The sequence below is a fragment of the Petaurus breviceps genome, unplaced genomic scaffold, assembly GCF_028583685.1.
Source record: "Petaurus breviceps papuanus isolate PSGF00001 unplaced genomic scaffold, PetGlider_PUasm1.0 355, whole genome shotgun sequence".
Classification (NCBI taxonomy): domain Eukaryota; kingdom Metazoa; phylum Chordata; class Mammalia; order Diprotodontia; family Petauridae; genus Petaurus; species Petaurus breviceps.
The window spans coordinates 3,185,848-3,200,528 of NW_027186289.1; the positions used below are offsets into that span (position 1 = coordinate 3,185,848).

Here is a 14,681-nt window from a genome sequence, read left to right on the forward strand (position 1 = left end):
CCCTGCCCCACTGCTTCTGCACTCACCTACTCATGGGCTTCTTGTTCATTCTTGTCCAGGGCTGAGTCTCAGCACAGCTGGGCCTGAAATCCCTTCAGCAGAGGCTTCCTCAATCTTCTTCTGCTCAGATGCCCAACTCCCTACACTGTCCAGGAGGGGAAATTCCTGTGGCTGTGACCAAGGCTACCTCCCAATGCAGGTAACCCCAGGGTTCAGTGCTTGCTGTTTCATGGAACTAGCCTGGAGGTGTTTACACTTCAGAGGTTTTCTTCCAATCTTTTCCTGTTGTCCCAGGAGGCTGTTCTACCCTTATCCTTGTTTATTTTTACCACTGTACATTTACACTGAAGCTCTGTATTGTCTTGTTTGTGGGGGAAATCTAGAGACCTTGGAATTTTCTGACCTACTCTGCCATCTTCCCAGAATCATCTCCATTAACTTTCTTGATTGACACATCACACTAATGACTCGTATTGAAGTCCCATACATAAAAATATCAGATCTTTTTCAGATAAACTCTTACATAGCTATACCAATCATATCTTTTGCTTGTCAAGTTAATTTTTTACATTTCTTGGGGACAGGTTTTGTACTGTTCAGAAGAAAGAACGGCAGCAGGAGCTTGGTTTCTGGTAGACTTACAAAAGACAAAGGAATTCATGGGGGCCAAGGGGGGAACAGTGACCTTGACCTCTCACCTTGTTTTTGTTCTTACCCTGCCTCACAGGACAGAACTATTGTATAATGACCTTGAAAGCTGGTCTTCTCCCTCTGAATCTTTACTTTAGAAGGACCCGCACTCATATTGGCTTGCGAATTGTAAAGGATCTAGGGACAAAGTTGCCCTTCAAGTACGCCAACCACCAAACAACTCTTGTCTTGTGATTTTGTCCTTGACAGTTACCCAAATGGGTTTCCAGAAAGGAAAGAGAAGAAGGAAGGAAGGAGGGAGGGAGGGAAGGATTAAGCATCTTCTGTGTTCCAGGAACTATGCTAAGCACTTTGTAAATATTGTATCACTTTTTCTCACAACTACCCTGAAAGGCAGGTGCTGTTATTATCCTCATTTTGCAACTGAGGAAACTGAGGCAGATGGAGATTAAGTGACTTGCCCAGGGTCACATAGCTAGTAAGTGTCTGAAGTTGGATTTCAACTCAGATCTTCCTGCCTCCAGACACAGCTCTATCAACTGTGACACCTGATTCTAGGGCATAGGACTCTCCTTAGGAATTAAAGTGGGAGTTACAAGGAATTTTCTTGCCCTACATCAGATAGTGAAGCAGCTATCAATGGATAGAGTGAAGGACCTGGAAACAAGAAGATCTGAATTCAAATCTGGCCTCAAACACTCACTAGCTGTGTGACCCTGGGCAAGTCATTTAACATCTGTTTACTGAATTCACTGAAGAAGGAAATGGCAAACCACTCCAGCATCTTTGCCAAGAGAACCATATGGGGTCACAAAGAGTCAGACGTGACTGAATGGCAACGAAAGCACAGTGAATGAATACCAGATCCCAGCAGTCATGAGAATAGATGGTCTCAGCACGGCAAGCTACAGCTGACTTTTCTCTGGCAGCCCCTATCTAGGTATGATGTCTCATCATCCCAGTACCTCTTTCATAAAAGTAATGCCATCTTGCTCCGGTCAGAACGAGGCTTTCCAGTCATTGACCTTTAGCAGTTGAGATCCTAGAAGATCATCAGATATCCCTACAGAAATGAAACCTAAGAGCTAGCAGCAGAAAGGAGCAGTGACTCCAAAGACCAACAGAGGAGTATCCCCACAAAGGCAATGGAAATGCAAAGAGATGCCCCTCACCAAAGAAAAAGCCCCCAGAGGAGAGCAGAGGTGTGACACCCACCAGGTCTATCAGCTAACAGCATGATGACTGGCCCCCCACCAGAGGACCTAACAATTCCTACAGACCTAACAGTAAAAGGGAGCCCTTCCATACTGTTCCTTGGCCACAGAGGATTATGATATGAGCTTTTAAATGAATCTTTTCTGGCCAAGTCAGTTGCCTCCATGTGTACCCTCCACAATTGTTTCCTAGTCTTTCATATGCATTCCCTAGACACCATGTTCTGTGTGTGTGTGTGTGTGTGTGTGTGTGTGTGTGTGTGCGCGCGCGCTTTCCTCCTTATTATGACCTGTGGAAGAGTGTACTCAATGTGCTCAATGTGGTGTGCATATAAGGAGAAGCAGAAATCACTTCTTTGTATTTCATCTTTCATGCCATTGGATAAAATATCATTTTAACATGAATCTGCCCTTGGGATGGTTTGTAAAAGTAACCACTCTAGGGGAGATGCATGAGCCATGTTCTTCTGTGGATATTGACACCTACCCACTTTCCCATGAATATTAGGTAGCTTTGGGTGGGGAAGGTCTATGTAAGAAGGGATTCCCCAGATGCTCCACATTTTTTCCTATTAAGTTTCACTTTATTTAATTCATCCCAATGCTCTAGCCTGTCAAGCTCTTTTCAGAATCATTGAGTTGAATGTAATAAGATGAAATTAAATATGAAATCTTACACCTGGGATCCAAAACAATATTTCCTCAGAATAGAAGGGAGGCATGAATCAAGTGTGTCTAGAAGGAAAGGGAGTGTGCCTAGAAAAAATCTGTGGGATTTATGGACTTTACATTCAGAATGAGCCAAAATCAGCTCTGAGAAAAGTGTCAGGTAGGAGGTTTGACTAAACCAGAATAGCTAACAATCCGTAAGGCAAGTTTCCTCAACTGAGCTCAGGGAGAGCCAAAAGCTAAGCCTAGAATAAAAGGTTAACTACTTTCTCTTGATTTTTAGTACAAACAACACCAGGAAAGCTTAGCCTACTAACCTTAGCTAAAAAAGAAAGAATGCACTAATACAACAATACATAAATGAAAGGAGTCATTAAATAACACAAGCAGACCAAGCCACAGTACAGAAATTGCTGAATTAGTTGGTATCTGTCTGTGGGATGGAAGGAGCCATTTCATGAGTCCCTTTCAGGTGAGAATGAGTGACAAACATGTAGGGATGGCATAAAGTCCTTGTGTTTCTCTCCAGAATTCCTCAGGCTCAGACTGAAATTCATCTGCTGAGGACACCAAGAACATGATTCCTATGGACATACTCTTGGGGATTGCCTTCTTCTTCCAGACAGGAATTGGAGTTCAGGGAAACTTCTTCCTAATTTATCTCTTCAGCTTCCTTTTCTTCACTGGCCAGAGACTGAGGCCCATAGATCTGATTCTCACTCAGCTGGCTTTGGCCAACTCCTTGGTGCTTCTCTCCAGGGGCTTTGTTCAGGGCTTGGCAGCTTTGGGTATGAAGAATGTTCTGGATGACATTGGCTGTAAAATTGTCTTCTACCTTCAAAGAGTAGCTCGTGGGCTTTGTCTCAGCATAACCTGCATCCTGAGTGGTTTTCAAGCCATCATCATCAGTCCCCACAACCCCAGATGGATAAAGCTTAAAGCCAGAGTTCCCAGATACATTATGCCCTCTGTTCTCCTCTGCTGGGTTTTCCACATGCTGCAAAATATTCCTGTTCTTGAGAAACTTAAGCATCAAGAGACACTGGAAACATGTCAGATACAAAAGAGTATCTATACTGCTCCATTAATGTCACTACCCATATCAGTGCCTCACTCCATGCACTTCTGTTCTCCTTCCCTGATGCTGTGTGTATGATCTTCATTAGCCTTACCACTGGCTACAAGGTTTATCTCCTGTACAAGCACCACAAGAGAGTTCAGCAGGTTCACACTGACAGCTTTGCCCAGAGGTCCTTCCCTGAGACCAAAGCCACCCAAAGGATCCTACTGCTGGTGAGCATGTTTGTCACTTTTTACTTACTCAACTCCATCTTGACAGAACTTATGCATATATTGACACTTAAGCGCTGGCTGCTGCATACCTCTGCCTTCTTGGTTGCCTGTTTTCCGACGGTTAGCCCCTTTGTGCTGATCACCAGTGACCCACAAATCCTGAGATATTACAGTGTTGTCCATGGCAGAAAAAAGGTCCACATACTGAATGACTCCAGTAAGACTCAGTCCCCAATATCTCCCCAGGCTCTGGTCAAAGAGAAAAAGTCATTGGAAAGCCTTAAGTTAGAAGTGTCAAAACAGATCCCCAATCATCCTGTGACTATTTGGACCAGCTCTAATTTCACAGCAAAGGGGCAGCTGGGATCTATTAAAAGCAACTACAATGGAGTCAGGGCCTGAATTCATGTAGAAGGCCCCTGTCACTCCCCTCCCATGAATCCCAGATCATCTAGTCCAATGCACAGAAAACTGGAATGCCATTTGCAACACCCTCTTTGAGCACTTTCCTTTAAGGATCTTCCTTTCTTTCAAGGGGCGGTGCTTATCATTCATTTTTAAGTTTCTCCTTACCTTCAACACCAATCCAATTTTCTGAAACTTTGAATGGCCAATCAGGCTCAACTTTAATTTTTCCTCATTCATTCCTTGGAAGACACATAGACTCCGTCTAATCCCTCTTGCACATGGCACCAATTGAAATACTTGAAGAAGACCATAATGTCTCTCCAAGTCTTGTTTTCTGTGCAACCCTTGACTCAAAGGGTCAGTTACGTGGGTCTCTTTTTCCATTGGTAGAGATGAATTATTTACTATCCTGTACTTACATGAAGAGCAGGCAAAGTTAGCAAGAGCAGAAGAGAAGGGAGATCTGAGCTACTCTGATTTCTAGCTTTAAAGAACAGGAAATAGAAGACAATAAGAATCTATTAAACCCCTCTAGGTGTCTACTATTGTGCTAAGCTCTTCACAAATAACTCATCTGAACTTCACAAAAATGCTGTGAGGTAACTGCTATTATTGTTCTCATTTTACAATTGAGGAAACTGAGGCAGACAGAAGTTAAATAACTTGGCCCAGGGTCATATAGATAGTAAAGATCTGAGGCCACATTTGAACTCAGATCTTTCTGAACCTATTTCTCCACTCACTATACCATCTACCTGCCCAATAAAGAAGGAAATAATCATTTATCAAGCATCTACTATGTGCCAGGCATTATAGTAAAAACTTTACACGTATTATCTCATCTGAGAAAGAAGATGCATCATTCTAACTTCTCTTCAAATTCCTGAAGGGAGACAAAGACCCTGGGAAGACAATGGCATGTAGAGGAGCTGGCAATATCTATAAAACCCATGTCCCCAGCTTACTGTTTCAGATACTTTGGGGAATTTCCCCTGGGGTGAGATCTGAGACTTTCTCTCTTCATTAAGCTGAGTTAGTTCACTCCCTATAGGAGAGTTCATTCACTCTGTATTGCCTGGTACATGTTCTTCTAGGTATACTTTCTCTGATTTCTGCTTTGATATCAACTTGGATATATGGCTTTATTTGCTATCCACTGTGTGGATTCATTGTGGATCTGACATTTGGTAGGAAAGAAGTCAATCCCTGGACATGTAGCTTGGGGCACTTCTTTCTTGTTAAAGAAGTGATCAGGGGTGCAGCCTGAAACCTAAAAATTACTTTTCAGGTGTTTTTTCAGTCATATCTGACTCTTCATGATCCTGTTTGGGGTTTTGTTGGCAAAGATACTAAAGTAGTTTGCCATTTCCTTCTCCAAGAAATTACTAACATGAGACTAACAATATTTAGGGGAGCAGATAGATATAATTCTACCCTAGGACCCTCTCTCCCTAAAGAGTACTAGCCTCTTGGCCCAACCTTCTGTTTCTCCTCCTGGCAGGAATCAGAGATTTCCCTGAAGGAGGGGAAGAGGAGGAGGAGGTTGAAATATCTATTCTTGCCTCCCTGAAAGTCAGACCCATGTGGGCACATATAACCTACGTGGGAGAAACAAAAGAGCACCCCCCATACCACCCCCCTTCCTCCAATGATCCTCATTTACTATGATCTACATGAAACGTACAGCCTTGGACAGCCTCCCTGAACATTCATTGTAATTTAAGACATTTTCTTGCCTGTCATTTTCCCAGAATAAGGAATTACTAGTGAGGAATTGCCTTTATTAATACAAATTGGCACCTGCCCTGTGATTTATAATCTTGGAGGATTGCCTGGGGCACTAAGACACAAAGCAGCTTGCCCAGTATCACACAGCCAGGATGTGTCAAGGGAAGAACTTCAGTTTAGGTCTCCCTGAATCCTAAACCAGCTTTCCGTCCACTGTGCCATGATGCCTGTCTACATTAATCTCTGTTTAATTTCACCCTATCACATATGGTCCATCATTCATGTTCACCAAGATCTTTGGGGATATTGACCTTGCTGTGCATCACATTAGCTATCCCTCTCAACTACAAGTTTTATAAGCATGGCTAGGTGTGGCAGTGGATAGGGCTTTAAGCCTGGAGTCAGGAAGACCTAAGTTCAAACCATCCTCAGACATTTAATCATTTAACTTCTGTCTGCCTCAATTTCCTCATCTGTAAAATGGAGATCATTATAGAACATCACATGTGCTTAAAAAATGTTTGTTCCTTCCCCAGTTAATAAAAATGTTAAATACTATGGCCAAAGAGTATCCCACCTAAGACCAATCCTTCAGTCTCCACTAACCCATTAATTGTTATTGTTTGGATTTGGACATTCAGTCTGGATTTCACCAAATTAAACTATAAACTATGAAGAAGATATAGATATAGTTTATATAGATAGTTTTGGAGTTAAAAAAAAGTCCTAGAGATTTTGGTGTATTTCAAATGCAATAAAGAGTCTTAATCTGACAAGGAGAGCAAAGAAATAATTGAATTAGCTCTTAAGGGAGCCATAGTATCCTGAATGAGCTCCCACAAAACTCCTCCCTGAACAGACTATCTCTGGAGTATGGTGGGTAAATCTGGCGCCTCATTTTGGAAAGGTGGATAAGAAAGGAAGATTAATCAGCAGGAGCATGTCCAGAAGAGGACAACCAGGGTGGTCAAGGTCCTTGAGTCCATGTCAGGACCAAACAAAGGGATTAGGGATGTTTAGCCCGAGGAAGAACAGACTTAAGGGTGACAGAACAATTATTCTCAAGTATCTGAAGGGATTCCAAGAATATGGAATAGGTGTGATCTGTTGTATTCCAAAGAGTAGGAAGAGGAAGAATAGATGGGAGTTGCAAAGTCAATTCATGCTTGATGTAAGGCAAGCTACCCCCTATCCTTCCCTATATTCTCATCCTGGTCAAACTTTTACTGATTCCTTTTCAAGTCATATCTTGTTCTGCCTTCCCATTCTACTGCACCATCTGTGGCCCCCCGCAGAGCCTACAAAGATGGCTATTTCTGGACCAAGCCAACATAAACATTGCTTTTGCGGGACTATGCATATAAGGGATTTGCTTTTGTTTCTTGTTGTTTTTCATTGAGAGAGAGATAATCTCAATAATATATCATCAATATAATAAAATAATCTCAATAATCAAAATAATCTCAATAATAAAACAAATTATAAAGTGAAGTGAATGTGATTCAAAAGCAAAAGGCATCAATAACAATTATATTAAAACATTTTGGGGCAGCTAGGTGGTGCAGTGAGTAAGAGCGCTGGCCCCAGAGTCAGGAGGACCCAGGATCGGTTCCAGCCTCAGATACTTAACACCCACACAAAAAAACTGGCCATGTAACCTTGGGCAAGTTACTTAACCCCAACTGCTTTTAAAAAAAACAAAAAAGTTTTTCATTTGATAGTACTGAGTGCTGCCTATCCTTTCTATTTGCAGTTTTTATCAATGTGCATATTATTGTCCTAACTCTGCATACTTTGTTCTGCACTCACTCATACAAACCTTCCCATTTGTTTGAATTTCTTATATTTGTCATTTCTTATTGCATAATCATATCCTATTAGTCATATCTAAATGGATACTCACATGATTTCCAGTCCTTTGCTGCCACAAAAAAGACTGCTATGAATATTTTGGTATGTCACCCATGACCCAAAGGGATCTCTTCTCACATGAGGGATCCAGTTCTGGGGTCACTTGATTCATTTTGGGACATCTGGGACCTGGATTCATTTTGGAGGCAACCTGATCCCAAAGAAGGGAAATTCAGGCTTTTTCTCCCACTATCTAATGGGTTAATACCCCCAAACCAGACTAGAATTCCAGTGAAGATATATTAACATTAGGTTTCCATGTGGCTTATGTCCAAAAGGAATTAATGTTTTCCTTGAGAAAAGGACTCAGATGTCCAAAGTAGATATCAGGTCTAGGATAGTTATTTATTTTCTCCACCATAAAAATGAATGATTAAAACACAAAAGATTCATAAGCAAATTAACAAACACTGAAAACATGAACAGTACATCACAATCATTTAAATCAACCCCTGAATAGAGTTAACTTGTAGGCCTGCGGGGGAGGTATTTCACCCTTGCCTGACTTTTGTGGTTAACTCCTTGGTTTCCTCAAAGGATTAAAAGTGATGTCGGGACTTGTAAAAGACTACCCATGAGAATCTAAAGGGGAAGGGTCAAATGTGGAGGGTTCTAAAGACTGGTGAACAAAAAAGGGAGGAGGAAGGAAGACAAAAACACAGCGCTGATTACAACTGTGAATAGGACCCAGGAGGAAAGAGGGAACAAAGAGAAGGAATGAGAGCCAGAACACTCAAAAATGGCCCAGGGGCAAAGATTTCTGGGAGCTCAGCAGTGTTGGGCACACAGGTTGAGGAAACTCCAAGACAAGAGTGGCTAAAGCAATGAGGCCACCACTGCTCCTGAACATGGGCACCACCCTGGAACACTGCCGTCCTCTTCAAACCCTTCCCCAACCAACTGCTAGAAGCCAGCAAGGGCACTGAGGAAAATCAATTGCAGACAGGCCAGTAGCATCAAAAGAGGAAAGTTAGAGAAAGACTGACTCCAATGATCCATTGAACTTTCCCCATAGCTGTGTCCCAACTGATCACTTTCACTGTCTCAGAGAAAGAAACATATTCAACCATAAAGATAAGATGGATAAATCTGCATTCATAGAGACGGAAGTCCATAAAAGATGGAATGAACAAATACTGGGGGGAAAGTCATCTCAATGAATGACTATGGACAACAAAGACCTGAATTTTTTAAAATCCCCTAAGGAAGAGGAAGGTATTCAATGAATTCATTTAGGATTCCCAGAGCACCAACAGAGCACTCAAGAACCCCCAGAGAGGATCCAAAGAGCAATCAACAAATGAAATGAAAACATTAAAAAAAATAAGAACAGAACTTAGAGGTCTCTAGGAAGAAAGCAGCATGTCCATGCAGAGGTTAGCAAATTCAGACCAAAAGACAGGCAGTCTATAATGGTAGATTCTCTGAAAAAGAACTACAGAATGAAGCTGGGGAAAAAAGAGAGACAAGAGGAAAAATAACAGAACAAAACGTTTGTCAAAGATTTGCAGAACATTTGAGAACCAAATACAAGGATTTTCTGAGTCTATGTTTCTACAACTCTCTGAAGCATTTGACACTTTCAACCACCTTCTCATCTTGCAAACTCCCTCCTCTGGATTTCTGTAGTACTGCCTTCCCCTAGTTGGATCTCTCTGACCAGGCCTTCTCAGCTGCCTTTACTTCCCCTAACTTTGGATGTACTATTGTCAAAGCTATGTCCTGGCCCTTCTTTACTCTTGATATCCTCTCATTTGATCATCTTGTGAATCCCCAGGGGGGTAATTATTTCTTTTTGGATGTCTGCCAGATCTACACATCCAGTCCTAATTTCAAACTAGATGTCCTAAAGGCATATCAAATTCAACATGCCCCAATCTGATCTCATTAGCTTTACCCCCAAACCCATTTCTTTTCAAAGTCTGATTGTGGAGGTAGTGGGGAGAGGTGAATGCTGAAGCCAGAGACAATTGTGAAATTTTCAGTGTATTTATACCTTGGAAGTCAACAAATGCTACAATTTAGGGCTAGTTTTATGGGTTTGTTGATGTTTTAGATTTAAGAAAATGGTGGAGAAAATGTGACTAATACAGATTAAATGCTGATCTCACTGCTGTATGCCTGTGAAACCTGGACAATCTACCAGTGCCACACCAAGAAACTGAATCGCTTCCATCTGAATTGTCTTAGAAAGATTCTAAAGATCACTGGGCAGGATAAGGCACCAGGCACTGAGGTCCTTTCTCTAACTTAACTGCCAAGCATTCAAACTCTATTTCAGAAAGCACAACTCTGATGGGCTGCCCATGTTGTTCAAAAGCAAAATGTACATTTATATTGCCAATGAAATTACCCATACCAGCTGCTGTGAATATGCAGGCATATTTCCAAGTTTGAATCACAAGATATAATAGACTCTCTTCTTCTAAGACAAAACCAGGATATTAATTCATATACCAAAAAGTTAAATCCACCACGGTAATAAAAAAGTTGGGACACATTACCAATGCAGGGAGCACCACCATCCACAAGCCTTCCCTCCATCAGGTCTCCCCACAAACAAACTCCCTTAGGCAAAATGCTCCTCTCTCACCCATGTTAGCTGCTCTGCCTCTCTCTGCCTCCTCTATCTTTCAGATCCCTCTCTTCTACCCTTCTTGTAATCTGCTCATGCTCTGTTGGGTAAACTTCTCCCACACTGAGCTCCATGTGACTCAGCTGTGGGCTGGGCCAGAGCTCAAAGCAGATTATTAAGGGACAGGGAAGACCTTCAAATTCCCTTAACATTACAATATTTGCCAAAAAGTTTTATGGAGAACTCCCACAGGGCAAGTGTTCCCATGGTGATCAGAAGAAGTGATACAGGGACATTCTCAAGGTCTCTCTCAAGAACTTTGGAAGTGATTGTGTGACATGGGAGACACTGGCACAAGGACCACTCAGCATGCTGTTCCCTCATCAGAGGAGGTGCTGTGCTCTGTGAGCAAAGCAGAATTGAAACAACTCAAAAAAAATGCAAGAGGAACAAATTTGGAGCATTGACCCCAAATGTTCACACGAGCTATTTGTGCCTGACCTGTGGCATTCCAAGCTTGTGTTGGTCTGATCAGCCACAATCAGACACACTGTAACTTGACTCTAGCATAGTAATGCCATTTTGGTCCTCTTCGAGAACAAAGGACAACAAGCAATCAAGTGCAGGAGGGAATCAATTTGAGAGGGATACAAGACCTGCAGTCCACAGTGAGAGTCCACTGAAGGTTAGAGAGCAGAATTTTGTAGTGCACCTAAGCAATGTGGTTTTATGACTCCCTCTCCTTGCCCTTGGAAGCAGACATAAAAGGAAGATGGTAGCATTGGAACAAAAGAAGAATGAGAAAGCAAGGGATTCTCTGCAGCATGTGACGCCATCGCCTGTTTCTGCTCCTTGATCCTCACTTATCTCTGGCATCCATGTCACTACCTTGGTCCTCCTCCCATCTCTCTGACTAACCCTTCTCAGTCCCCTTAACCAGATCTTTGCCTGGGTCACATTTGCCAGTATTGGGTGTTCTGCAGGTCTCTGTCTCGAGCCCTCTTCTCTTCTCCTGCCATACTATTTTACTTGGTGACCTCATTAGTCTCCATGGAGACTATCCTCTCTATACTGATGATTTCCAAATCTACTTGTCCAGTCCTGATATCTCCTGACCTTTACTCTTCCCTCTGCAACTTTCAATCAGACATCCAAAATTGGATGTCCCATACATACCTTAAACTCAACATGTTCAAAACTGAACTGAGCAGTGGATGGTGCACTGGACCAGGAGTCAGAAAGACCTGAGTTCAAAGACATCCTCAGACACTTACTGGCTATGTGACCTTAAGAAATTATTTAATTCCTATCTGCCTCAGTATGGCTAGATGGTGTAGTGAATAGGGCATCAGCCCTGGAGTCAGGACGACCCAAGTTCAAATCCAGCCTCAGACACTTAACACTTACTAGCCATGTGACCTTGAGCAAGTCTTAACCCCAATTGCCCTGCTTTCCCCCCTCCAAAAAAAGCAAAAAAAAAAAAAAAACGCAAATGAGATAATATTACAAAGTGATTTGTTAACCTTAAATCTCTATATAACCGCTATTATTATTATTCTTTCCCACTAAACCCTCCCTCTTCTGAACTTTCTAATTATGTTTAGTCCCCTGGCCTACAACCCAGGTATCTTCCTTGATTTCTCACTCTCTCTCTCCTCCGTATCCACTCTGTTGCCAAGTCCTGTCAATTTTACCTTTATAGCATCTCTCCTAGGTCCTCACCAGACATCTCATACTTGGATTATTTCAATAGCCCATTTGCTGGGCTCTCTTCCTCACGTCTCTCCCCACTTGAGTTCATCCTTCACTCAGCTGTCAAACTGGTCTTTCTAAAGCCCAGGTCTGATCATCTCCATCCTCTGGTTAGCACTGAAAGTCCTTTATGATCTGATCCCTTCTTGCCTTTCCAGTCTCCTGACACTTTCTTCATCTCCACATGCTCTCTGATCCAGTGACCTTCACCTGCTTGCTATTCTTCACCCCAGATAGTGCATTTCCTGCCAATAAGCCTTTACCATACCTAGAACACTCATTGTCCTCACCTCTATCTCCTGACTTCCCCAGCTTCCTTAAGTCTCAGCTAAAATCATGTCTTCTACAGGGACCTTTGCCAACTCCCCTTAACTCCAGTGCATTGCCTTTGCTGCTATCAGCATTCCTCCTACAAAGAGCTTCTTTGTACACAGTTGTTTGCATGGTGTCTCCCCAATTGGACTGTGAGCCCCTTAAGCACAGGGCCTGTTCTTGCTTTTGTGTTCCCAGGCCTCAGTCTAGTGCCTGGAAAACAGAAGGCACTTAATAGATTGTTTCTGAACTCAATGAATGACTGCTTCAAGGTGAGGGGACAATTAACAGCCATAGATTTAAGCTTAAGAAGGAAAGAAAGAGAAATAAAAGCAGATAATTTATTGAAGGACAGGAAAAAGACCTGAGGAATCCATGGTCATGCAGAATTCAATTCAGTATACATTTAGTAGGTGCTTACTAAAGGCCATACACTGTGCTAAGGACAGGGGGTACACATAAGAAAGAGAGACAGTCCCTGCTCCCGAGGACCTCACAACCCAAAGGGGTGAGGTAATACACAAAGGAAGGTTGAAGGGACACCAAGGGACACTAGCTGTGTCAGCATGATGTCTCCTGAAGCAGAAACCAAGCAGAACCGCTGATGGAAAGTGAAATTACCTGGAAAGCTGTGAGCCCTCTACAAATAAAAGTCTGGGGAAGATTTTATTGTTCTGCCCTCCAGCCTTCCCAACAGAGGGGACAAGCAGCTGGGGGAGCGGAGGAGGTGTTGAGCATCCAAGGCTGAGCCAGTCTGCATGGTGATGAGATGTCTGTGGGGCAGCTTATCCTGCAGAAGGAAAGATATGCAAAGACATGATACTGAAGGCAAAGAGTAAGTCCGCGAAGAGTAAAATGGAGCTAGGAGAGGGAAGCAAAAGGTTGTGATAAGAGAAAATTTCAGAGCAGCTTCCTGCTGGTAGAAAGTTTCCAGGTGATGATGAGGTCTCCAGCGTGTCCTTGTCTCTGGGGAGACAAAGAAGAGTGGAGACATGGCTGTGATGAAGAAGTGATGACAATCACACAGCCCAAACTCCTAACTCAAGGGTGGCACCAGAAATGGCTCGGGAAAAAAGACGTGAAGGCAGGTCCTGCAGCTATTAGTGAAGGTGGAAGATGGCTTTCTGCACAGCTGAAAATATCAGGGGTGATATTGTGAAGGGAAAGCATGATTGAATGCCATGCACTTTCAAGGTGGAAAGGTCTGCGAGTGACTATAGAGGGAGAGCTTGGAGGGGGAAAGGGAGAGTGAGAACAAGGACTATGCTGGCTTCTAATGGCGCTGGGGGTTAGGGCAACATCAAATCAGCAGGCACCATTACAGCAGATGATGGGAGACGGGCCAAGATGAAAAGGAGGGGGAGAAGAAGGGGGAGGGAGATGGGGAAGACGTCGAAGGAGAGTCTTTAAACAACAGATCAGTGTCCAAACAGGTGGTGAGTAAAGAGGACACAGATGAAGCAATTCCTAAGTACACAGGAGACAGATGAAGGCAAGTGGGAGGAAATGTTACCAGAGAAGAGGAATTTTGGGGTTAGAAATAGAGAGGTGCTGAATGAGAGAGATGAGGGAAGCAAGAAGTTGGTATTTCCTAGTTATTGGGCAAAAGGTATGCCAAGCAGGCAGAGTTTGCATAGTACTTTATTCAGCCATCTACTTAATAAACTTCCTGGCATTGTTTGTTCTCTCCTTATGGACTCCAGGTAGATCAGGAGGAGGAATAATCTCTTTCCCTACTGGCTTCCCATGTGAGATTCCATGGATGCTTTGGAATTTCTAGAGTCAATACAAAGACTTGGCCAGATATAGACAGAGTAAGTCAGTCAATAGCTACATGTCTTACTTAAAACCTTACAAGTCAACCCAATACAACCCAATAAATTGGGCTAATCATTTTGCCTAATGCTTCTGTGCACATGCTGCTGAACAAAGGTGGAGAAAATCAGGAAACTACTGACTGGCTCCAATACCAATTTATGTTATAGAACCTTAAATCCTCCCTAATTAGCTCACTGTCCCACCTGCCACAGTGGTTCTTCCAAACATGTTAATCCTTCTTCATATCTCTTATAGCTCTCCTTTCTCCCTCACTCTCCCTGCTAAGAATCTTGCCTTATATTTTATGGGGGAAAATGAAACTATTTGCCAAGAACTCATTCCTCTCCCCT

At 42.8% G+C, this 14,681-nt stretch overlaps 1 pseudogene; it reads left to right on the plus strand.

Moving 5' to 3' along the window:
* The first annotated feature begins 2,435 nt into the window (after positions 1-2,435).
* On the plus strand, positions 2,436-4,229 carry LOC138168221 (vomeronasal type-1 receptor 3-like; annotated as a pseudogene).
* The last annotated feature ends 10,452 nt before the right edge of the window (positions 4,230-14,681 follow it).